The sequence below is a fragment of the Apium graveolens genome, chromosome 2, assembly GCF_009905375.1.
Source record: "Apium graveolens cultivar Ventura chromosome 2, ASM990537v1, whole genome shotgun sequence".
Taxonomy (NCBI): Eukaryota; Viridiplantae; Streptophyta; class Magnoliopsida; order Apiales; family Apiaceae; genus Apium; species Apium graveolens.
The window spans coordinates 245,810,316-245,820,789 of NC_133648.1; positions in this window are offsets into that span (position 1 = coordinate 245,810,316).

Sequence of the window (10,474 nt, forward strand, 5' to 3'; positions counted from 1 at the left end):
TAAACTAATCTAAATAATACTACAGCCATACCAGTGGATTGTCCAACACCACCTGTGCTGCGAACCTTATTATATTATATAACCGTATTTAACAATCTAATATTATGTATCCCATTTGATACTAGATTGTTCACAATATATAATATTAGATAACATGTAAACATTCAAATGATTCTCAAATAAACTGGCCAGAAATAAATGTACATACTTCAAATAAATATTTTCAGTATACACTAACACATGATCAGTGGGTAACTCTAACAGTTTTATTCGCCCTGTGTAATCAAAAGGAATAACTTGTGCTTAAATCGTTGTGTTGTCAATTTCTGTAGACATATAGGAACTCAACATAATTGATGCCTATTCAACTTCTATCTTAATTGTGGATGCTTGGTAGAATGGTATGAGTACAATGAAAGTTGGCTTCTATCAGTTTCGTGTTATTCGATTAATATCATCACTGTCACAGGCTAAAGGTCATAACAATAACTATTGAAGGAAGTAGTAATGAAGTTGTGATCTCATGAGTGTTTTAATATTGCTAATTGAAGTGTTATTTAAGTGATAAACTAAGTAATTAATTGTATTTAATATTTAGTCAACAATTCTAAGTGTTAGTGTTTCAACATTGAGAAGTAATCATACATTGGTGCGTGAGTTTAATTAAACAATAAATAATCTGAGTCTCTGTGGGAACGAACTAGAAAGTATTCTATATTACTTGCGAACGCATATACTTGCGTGTATTATTAGCGCGTGTTACCGCCCTAACACCTAGGGAGGTAGACACTGATCATTGACATATGGCTATTGGATCAGTATCCTCTCCTAACACCTATAAAGGCAATTGGTCCAATAAAGAACCTTGAACAATCGAATCTGACCTTAAAATGGTCGAAACTCTTGTTTCCGTCAACTCTTCCTTTGTGTGTATAACCTATCCTTGTGCATAGAGAATTTTTTATGTTTGGAGGTGGTGACACTACATCGGATACCCTGGCCGACAGACGAATTTCAATAGACGCACCCTGTTGAGAGGATGAATCTAGTAAATGTTTTTGTGCCTTTTCAACCAGAACATCTTTTTGAGAAGATGTATGAGAGCTAGCAGTTACCTCGGTTTAAATACTACTCAACTTTGTAGGAAACATAGCTATTGGGTTGACTTCAAAACCTTCCTTATGTGGTGCACTAAGGCACTTTCTCCCTCACGCTCATTTATACTTCATTTTAGTGGCAAGATAATGTTGGTTGGTTTTGTTTCTGTGTTTATCTTTACAGTCTGGGATAGAAGTTGTGGGTTCTCAACCTCATGACTATCAAATGAAAGAAGGCCATTGGAGGTTGAACCTGTATCACAGAACATATGACAATATAGAGATAAAATGCATTTAAGATCTATAATGAATGAAAATCATGCATTTAATATTTTGAGAGAAATGATGTACAATAGTGATTTTAAAAGATTTTAATGAAATAAGCAATCACCAATGTAGAAAGAAGTTTGATTTTCTCTTAAAACTGTTCGAGTGCACAAGTCTGTTCTTATGCCTAAAAAGATAAAAGATTTGATAAGATACAGACTGATGACCTAGCAGTATTAAAAAGAGAAAGAAAGATTTTGTCTTTCAATATGAATGATTTTTTGTAAAAGCATTGATCACTTAGGGTAAAGTCTAAGCAATTCTCATTCATGTCAAAAGCTCCATAATCTATCTTTATAAAATTATTATCAACAACATTGTTTATTGATAAATAATCTTAATAAGAATAATTATGCTGCTGATTTCAAATTATTGTGAATCTTTCAGATATGGCAACTCATATAAATTCACTAGAACTTAAAATCTCACAATTATCTGCAACAAAATATTAACAATATATCATTGACTGATACTTGTCAAGTACTTTAGATACCAATAATTATGCTGCATCCTACTTTAATATAAGTTAAATCATGAAACTGATTTGATATGAAATTGTCTAACATCATAATTCAAATATATTATAATAAGATATTAATGAATTAAATACCAGTTATCTACTAAATAGATATTAGCATTCAATTTCATATAATATACAGTTGTTAACTCCTAACAACTTTAATATCTCAAACAATATTGGTTCGATAAATGAGGCAATATTAACCAACATTGTCTTGTTTGCAATCTTAGAAAAATATTCTAAGTTCCATATACTTTGATCCACTGAGTATTGCAACTATTATCAAAGTGTTTAGGAATTTGCAAATAAGTATAAAAATTATTCTAAGTGGACAACATATGGTTACTTCTAATAAATCATTATCCACATTGACCATAGTTGTACTTAAGAAAGATTTTTACACTTTGTATACTAGTATAAGTGATTGAGAATAAATATTGATTACTTAGAGGAGTTCTAAGTAATGCCCCAAATACTAATACTTCATAATTAGTTCATAATTGAACTCTTAACTAAATATCATTAACTGATATAAGTCAAAAATTAGCATACAACTAATCATGCTACAATCATGATTCTGATTTTAGTGAATTCTTGAGATGTAAACATTGCTAAATTCACTAAAACAAAAATCTCATAATTAACTTATAACACATAAGTTACAATCAATATACAAGATATCAGTTATTGACATATTTAGTTATAATCAATTATGCTGCTTATTTATTTTAAGTTAGTTTGGAGCAAGTAAAATCACTGAATTGCTTCAATTTCCATAATCCAAATTACCCAAAAAAATATTTAATAAATAAATACTAAATATCTATGAGTTAGATACTAGCACTTAAATATTTATAATTATTCTTGAATAATCACCAATAAGATATATGAGTTATATACAAGGAAATCACTCTCTGGATAATTAGTAATTTTAGAAATACTTTCTAAGCAAATAAAATATTGAGAATTTTATACACATAACTTAGAAAATACTTTAACTTTCAATATTAGTGATTTTAGAAATAAGCATTGATTATTTAGAATAAAAATTCTAAATAATATCACTAATACTAAAAGTATCACAATTATTCGTAAAAGATATAAATAACTATGCTACATATTATTTTAATATAATTTAAATTATGAGACTGATATGGAATGGAATTGTCTACCATCTTAATTTATCAATTAAAATAATATTCAAACTTAATGATATAATACTTAACTACCAAAAATGTATATGACATTGTAATCATGATAATAAAATAGTAGCACTAAGTACGAGGTACTGGATTACTGATAAATTCACAAGTCCTTTAAATATTAAAGATTTAATACTTGTGAACTTATATGAAGAATTTCTTAAGATGGGATTTCTAACTAATATGCAATGAATGATATCCCACACTTACAAACCAGTCTTGAAAGATTAATTTTAACAAGTGATTTAATAAGTGTTTAACGCAAGTGACTCTTTGACTAAAAGACATGTTCTCGAGATAAGTGATACATAGTGTCAAGGTGCCTTGTCATAGAGTGTTCCACACAGTTATTGGATTTGAGGTTGTTTCTTATCAAAATAAGAAATCAATCTTCTTCCACGAAGTTAACAGCTTCCTGAGATGCTTCTCCAGTCACTTAAGTTGACAGCTTCAGAGATGCTTCTCTTGTCTTTCTTACAACCTGCATAATCTATATCTATATAGCCAAACATGTTAAGCACAATATCTTTAGGGTACTTTACTCCAAGAGTTAATAGTCCCTTAAGATATCTAATAATCTTGTTAATAGCTATATGATTGGATTCTCTAGGATCCACTTGGAACCTTGCACTTTGGCATCTTTAGAACATTTTATCACTACACATATATAACATTATGTTTATGCCTATTGATAAGAGAATTATTAATATGACGACTCTACTAGTTCATATTTAACTGTAACTTCAGTTAGATTGCCATACCATGTCCTTAACAATTGCTTGAGCAGTATACTAGTTCATACCAACCTGAAGTGAGCTTGTGAAGAAGATATATACAGAGTCCAATGGATATGCAACTGCAAAGTCCATGAACTATTGTGCATTGACTTCCTCTTTTGACTCACCACCTAGGAGTACACTTGTACACATCTACTAGAGTCCAATTCCAAGTTTGAATGTGCATCAGGTGCTTGATATGTTGTAATATCCTCAAGTCTCATAACCGGTGCTTTCTGCTTCCTGATAATAACCTTGCATCCAATTTGGCCTTGTCCCTTGTAACAATGACATGGTCATCCAATATTGACTTCTAGTTATCCTTGTATCAATTACAATATTTGTCATTTGGTTTTGGATACCAGCTTCCCTGCAATCTGCTTGCTGACTGATTGAGTTCATTTTACTTTGCAATCACCCAATCAATCCGGATCTATCAGAGCTTCTGTAACTTTCTTAGTTTCTTCTTCAAATAGAAAACTAGAGAATTAATCATTCATACTCAGTAGCCCTGCTAATCATTACTCCACCATCTGGATCACTTAAGAACTAGACTCTGGGAATAATATTGATATCAAACCCTTTGTCTCAACATATATGTTCTTGTAGTGTCCTCTTGATTTACAATGAGGTGTTGTGTCTGACTAGTTGATCCTTCTATTGCTCCCCCTAAGCTGTTGCTGGGATTTCCTGAAAATCCTTACTCTTGCTGACTGGCTTCATTGAAATAAGGATTTGTTTTATACACTGCCATTCCATTTCCTGGATATGAATCATCAGTACTATTAATTTCTCCCGTAATAGCTTGGAGCATAGAGTTGTTGAACTATGCACTTAGACTTTCAATCATCTTCTGTTGATCAACCATAAATGCCTTGTAGGTTTAGACTCCACTGAGTAGCCATGAAGAATATCTTCACAAGTCTTAGCTACAAATGCCAATATCTTCAAACAAGTGAAAATATTTCATTATTTGCTTCCGTAGAACATTCTCTTTAAACACATTCAATTATCCAGTGTTTGCTTCTGTTGGCCATTAACTCATTAGTGGTCTTCATGTATACATCCTGATCAAGGCATAATCTTACTTGTTGCAAACTGTATTGACTGCTTCAGCCCTTTGGTATTTAGAAAGTCTTGATTAGCTTGGTATTTCCATTATAGCTTTAATTAAGTTCCGGTTCTTCCTTTGTACCACTCCATTCTGACACGGAGCTCCCAGTGCTGAATATGTCTCAGAATATTCTTGATGTTACAGATATTAATCAGAATTGCTTCTTGAATTTAATCCCATAATCTGACCACAAGATCATTTCTGTTATAGTTGCTTCCAGTTTGATCTCCTAATATGATCAATCACCATTTGTGATGTCTTGTCTCGAGAACGCATGAACAACAACTTTGTTTAATAAAAGTAGTCAACCACCATCACTAAGGTATATCTTTACTTTGATGTGATGTTGTCTTTGACTCCTCTTTCTGACATGCCTCACATTTATCATCTTCTGAATTCTAGATGAGGCAGTCCTCTCACTAACCTCTTTTCATAAAAGAGTTCCTTGAGTTGATGTTCAAGGATGAGAGCTTCTAATGCCATAGCTAGACTTCTGTCAGAAGAAGCTTTATAGTAGAAACCATTGACTTCACCTTTACTGAGATTCCAGTCTAGCCACGAGCATATCCTTCCTTTACTCTTAACCAGAGCAAGCTTCTCAACCTTCCTGCTTCAGATGAGACACTAATCCTTCGTTGAGTTGACATTTTTTCCTTTGATACAGAACCATCTGATAAGAGGATTTGAGCCTTGATTCTTCAGCAAGAAAATGCTTCAGTTGTTATCAATGACTCCAATAATTAGTTGTTATCAGTGATAACAATTGTTGAGTCCATGATGACATTCCTTTTTCTTTATAGCTTTGTCTCGTAATGAAAACCTTTGTTGTCATCTCCAAAGATTATTGACGGAATAGCTTTTATCAATCACATTTGATTGTGAGGCTCTTTCTTTGATCATATGCCTTGAGTATAAATTACCAAGAATATATATGAATCAATTAACCTGTTATGTCCTGCACTCGCAAATGGATTAACATTTCTTGGTACCTAACTTATTAGTTTGGGTCTGGATGGATTAGAGATTTTACTATAAACAGAGATAACAACAGCTCCAACCTTATCATGCTAATTCTTATCTTTGACTGACCATTTTCTCCATTTTAATACTCTTGACAGATTTGTCTCTAGGCTAAGAAAATATGGTTCCAACCTTACATAAGGAGGACTAACAGTCTTTGCCCTATTGTAATCCTAAATATGCTTTTTCTACCATTAAAGCAAGTACTAACAGATGCATTCATGGCATAAAAATAAGCAAACATTGAATTAGCAGTACATGACATTCATTCAGAAATATTACACATAAGCATGATATGGAACAAATAGAATTAACAAATAAATAACTAATTCTATGTAGTCCAATCCTGTTGAAGTATCTCATCTAGTTGACTCAATCTAAATATAAATTAATACATCTTAATAAACAATTCAGATCAAATGAATAAATCATAATGTAATAGGATACATGAGATAAACATAAACAAAGGTCTTAAGTGCTGAAAAATATATATCTCACTAAAGCAATTAATCATATTCAACAAATATTCAAATACATACTTAAGATCATCTAAAGTAACATGCACAAGTTAAACATCAATCCTAGTTGCCAGAAAAATATTCTAGTGAACTAGTTCAGCATTATTTATGTGTGATGCTATCATGCTTGTGCGAGTGTTAAACATTTAAACACTAAGATCTTATCATGCATTGAATATTGAAAATAAAATATTTCAATGGTTCAAGAATTTGAAACCTAAGATATGTGAGTTGGACCATCTTCAAAGATTACTATGAAAATAAGATATTCATGATTCTCATCATCTGATCCATCCCAATTCTTTCCTGTGCACTATAAGTTTTGACTGACTGCTTCCCTAAGAAAACATTCCACCTTTGTCACAACTCTTCAACTGAATACTTACTCATCCTTGTTTGTCAAGCTTCTTGTTCTGTTGTAGCAAAACCCCTGATAGTTACTTGACACATATTGCTTGTCATACCTGTAGCTATTAAATCTTGTTTATGTCCCAATCTCAGACTTGTAATCACCTCTTGAACTGAATCTGTAAAAGTCTCTTCTTCAGAATAGATAGGCTTGATCCTTGGATTTAGCATAAGTACTCCTCGTGAATCTGATGTGATTAAAATTCCATGACAAGTAAAACACTGCCCTGACGGCCAGTCCCTCAAGTACTTCTACCTGAGCTTTCTCTGATTCAGCTATCAGTTACTCTTATATTCTGTACCGAGGTTCCAACTTTAATGCATATAACTGAGATGTCTATATGTCCCCACTATTCTCTCTGACCTCCACAATTCCTGCCTATATGATCTCATTGATTCTCGGATAAATGTAGCATTGGTATAAACCACTGTGTGACTGTATAATCTGGAATCATAAGAGTTGTCTTTAAAATCTCTGAGAAAAAATTGTACTCGTAGAAACTTTATTCTTTTCCCGCATCTAAAAATCCAGTGGTATCCTATGAAGTAAGCCTTTAAGGAAATTCCACAATTTTCTTCTATAGGTCTTGAAATCAGCTTCGTTGGAATAAGAAAACCATTATCTTCAATTTCTGTGTTCGGGAATTTTCCGTCTGAATAGCACATGGTCTTCGTTTTTTCTCTCGAAAGATTAAAATCATCTTTAACGCCCGGAGGAATTTTTAGTCTACCAATCCTTTGAGATTCTTTGGCTTGAAATATTTTAAACTCCACAAATTTTAAACATTTTAAGAGTTAGAAATATTTTAGGAATAAGTCCAAATTATTTAAAATTCAAAAATCTCAAGTGTTGATAATTTTTGAAAATTAAAAAATCCGAATATATGAGAACTTGACTGTTTGGGCTGACACAGCGGATCTGATCTGTATATCGATCAACAAGCTCGGATACCAATTGTTAGGTCCTGAAGTATCTTTGAATGGGTGGGGGTTGAATACGATACTCACTAAATTAAAAGATTCTTTCGAATCTTTCGCGGATAAATAATTTAGTGTTCGGTTAGTGGTTCTGTGTTCTTGAGGTAAATAGTATTTGGAACATTAAAATAAAGAACACAAGATATTCGGGGAAATATATTCATATATAAATCCACCAGGGTGTTGCTACATTCCGGTAAATAAATTAACCGGCTACAATCTAAGAACAACAAAGTTCCTAGCTACTACAAAGATTTACAAATCAAATCATATACAATGATCTATCTTTATGTTTATCTAAGGATTCAATTACTGGATAACGATTATAATGCCCCTAAGAATATACAAGAGTTAAACCGGGCATTATAACATTTCTCCGGTGAGAAGTTAAATGGATATACAATTTGCTTGTGCATCTGTGGCGCCCTCCAAACCCGGGTCAGAAGTTTGGGGTCCACAACACAAACACAATATATCAACCTGTATATGAAATATTAATTGCAATGACCCTGCTTTATGTAACCATGGATCGCAACAGGTTTAAGTATGAGAACAAGCCACAACCTTAATTTTTATTACAACGTACCAAACCCCAACTAATTTAACTTACAACTGATAATAAAATTATTCTTACAATCTTTCTATCTCACTACCTCCATAAGCTTCTGCTAGCTCGATCCAACTCAATCTGGAATCCTAGCTCGTACATTAAACTGGGAAACCTCGCTATCAACCGTATTCCTTTTTAACTGTAGAATACATAAAAAGATTTGCAAGAGTGAGCTAACTAGCTCAGCAAGTCATAATGACGATAACTGAGGTTAAACAATGATTAAGTGAGATGATTCCGATGAATCAAGTTTCTTTTTAACTAATCATTAGAATTGGATATTCATTTTAAGTTTTAAAAACCAAGGTTAGGCTGCTGATCAGTCACGCACTAACCCCGAGCAAAGCACACAACACTGCTCTAATTACTGGATCCAAGGCACACATTGGCCTAATTCGACCACGAATCTGGTATGACCACGAATCTGGTCCACATAAGAAAACTATCCAATTCTAAAACAATTCATTGTAATAAACAATGTAATTCAATAAACAAGATCATAATCAATATTAATAAAGCATTTGTACAAAAGCGTAATGTGATTTATGAGTATCATAAGGGTATATCAAGGTATGTACAAGAAACGGTTTTTAACCTGTAAAAGGATCAGATATTAGACAAATAATGGCTTTCCAAGGTATAGTTCTTTGAGGTTTTAAAGAATGGTTGAAGTATAAATGTTTCTGTGTTTTCAAACAATTTTTGCTTCAGTGTCTAGTGTTTGGTAGTTATACATTTGGGAAGTAGTATCATATTTGTGTGATTTGGTATCTGAGGATCAACATAGGATGGTTTACAAAGAATAAGGCTTACGGCTCAAGATTAAGAAAATCAGGGTTCAAGGTTTAATAGTTTAAAGCACTTGCAATATAAAACAGGAGTTGTTTTAAATAATAGCGACATGTTATGAAACAATTCGAAAATAATTGTCATATATCTTGAAAAAAAGTTCGGAAGTACTTGCCTTACAAGGCTTTACAACTATTACTGATCAACTCTGAGCCGACTTTGCTGCTCAGGCTCTAACGTCCATCCACTAGATCCCATTGGATTCGATTTTGACACTCAGGTCTTCCTGTTGAAACTCTACTGAGCTCGTCGACTGACCACTAGGTTATCTTTAGTCCATCGCCCACTTTCAGGTTCCTGACTATAACCTACAGGGTCGATATTCCCTACGTTAGACGTCTAGGTATGCTTGACATATCCTCGATACTAATTCTTACCCAACAATATTCAAACCCGACTCGTAATAACTCATATTAGAATAATACAGACAACAATTAAGGTTCACATTCTTGAAATCGATCTAGTGTTCGTTGTTAGAAAATACGTATACTCGTCATTTTACGAAATTAGGGTTACAGTGTTTTGGACAAAATATACAACACAACATACAATCAGGTTTTGTATAAAACTTACATATATGTATTTACTTATATTCGCTCGACGTCCCGATAATCTTTGGATATGCTCCCGTATTTACGTAATTCAGTTTCTGAGAATCGGGCAACGTTTCCTTTGTTTATCGGACTACCCGTCGAAACATTAATCGACGTCAATTTAACAACAACAATCCAATTTAAAACCGATAACCAATCACAACTCGCCAATTCCAATCACCGATATAATTTAGTAATCACAACCAATTTAACCATCATATTCGATATTTACTAATTAGCTGTTTCGATCCAGAATAGAAACACAACATGACTTTTACTTATTAAAAACTATTAGGACTCAAAATCGTGTCATCACGGTCCACCGTTGACTCACTGAAGTTCATCGTCAACGGCGGTAAAATTACAGGTACCCGATAAATTTCGGGTTTCCAACGTAATTTCACCGATTACAAAATAAATTCCCGCACGAATTATACTATCATGAAATCAGTCAACAATATT